The sequence below is a fragment of the Arachis duranensis genome, chromosome 5 (genome assembly GCF_000817695.3).
Source record: "Arachis duranensis cultivar V14167 chromosome 5, aradu.V14167.gnm2.J7QH, whole genome shotgun sequence".
NCBI classification, from domain to species: Eukaryota; Viridiplantae; Streptophyta; class Magnoliopsida; order Fabales; family Fabaceae; genus Arachis; species Arachis duranensis.
Genome location: NC_029776.3, coordinates 5,255,326 through 5,257,023, shown reverse-complemented (window position 1 = coordinate 5,257,023; position 1,698 = coordinate 5,255,326).

Genomic DNA, 1,698 nt, shown 5'->3' with positions numbered 1-1,698 from the left:
TTTTAAGATGTTAATTAAAAAAATAAAAATCCTAAACTATATAGATATTATTTTATCATAACAATAATAATTTTATATATAAGTTTGTACAAACCCTGGTCACAAACTCTAGTCCAAAAAATTATAATATTTGATACATAAATATTATAAATATTTTTTTTTATGAATAACATACTTATACATATAAAAGACTAAAATATCATCTTCGTCCCAAACGTTAATAAATATAAATATCAATATTGTGATTTCTAACTTTTTTTGTAGTCGTCCTATATATGTCCTATTATATTATCCTCACTTTAATCTCATAAAAAAATTCAGATCATGCATGTACTCTCAAACTTTAGGGTAAGTTACCAAAATAAATGGTTTGTTTTTTGATATTATCAAAATGTAATATTTATACGTTGAAGATATAAATGCATCTTTTTTATTTCTATAAAAGTTGCAATAGAAGAATGATGAATTATAATTTAAATGTAAACCGTAATATGTGTATAGTAGTTGTTGGATTGCGTGTGAAAAAAAATTGCTACACCCAACTCAACATAAAAAATTAAAAATAAAAATTAGATATATTTGCGTCTTCAACATATAGATATTGTATTTTGATAATATGAAAAGACAAATAATTTATTTTAGTAACTTGTCTGAAACTTTATTTTGTTAATTATATTTTACATTTATTCATAAAGGTAATATTATAAGAGTTTGTCTTATGCAATATTTACTATATATATTATCATATTTCTAGTAATTTTTTATTAATTTAATGATGAGATAATATTGACTCACTATTAAAAAATTATTTTTGACATAAATAACACAAAAAAAATTAAAATAACATTTTTTGGTGAAAAAGAAAACATTAATACTTACCTAATCAAATAATACTTTAGATAAAAATGATACTATAGATGAAAATTATGAAAGTAAAACATGTATAATATAAAAAGAAGGGATAGCTAATAAGAATATGATATTTTAATTTAGATATTAAAGCCAACTTGAAAAATTAAACGTATAAGCAACAAATAATTGCTTTGAGTTGAACCGAAATTGACACTTTAAATCTGATGATATTACCCAAACACTTCTATCTACTAAAAGTAAATTTAGTTAATTAATTTTAAGGGAAACTAAACACACCCTTTAAAATTTAATAATTTATAATATATTTAGAATATATTAAAGTTATTCTTAATAAAAATATTTTAAATTTTTATTTTAATAAATATATTAAAATAAGTTTTATATTTTTAACAATTTTTTAATTATTAATTTTATTATATATTTTTAAAATATATGTTAACTAAACTCTTAAAGAAACCCTTTTTGGTACTTAAAATATGGGACAACTACCCCAAACTTGAAGAGTTTATCTTAAGCATGTCTTATCTAGGGTTTGTTAATTATAATGTAAGTTAATTGTAAAATGTGGCAATCAGCCAATCACAGACTCCGGTTCCACTTCACTTAGTAACCACTCACAACAAAGCTTAAACTTGTTATAACCAACACATGATATTTTTATATTCTTTTAAAATAAAGTTTAATAGTTTGATGAATGTATCAAGGAGGCTGTGGAACAAGGAACCCACCAGACAAAGACAAAATGATACAAACTTTACAGAGGTGTTATTTTCACTATTTTTTGACATATTTTTATATATATGTAATTTTTTATATAAAAAGTGA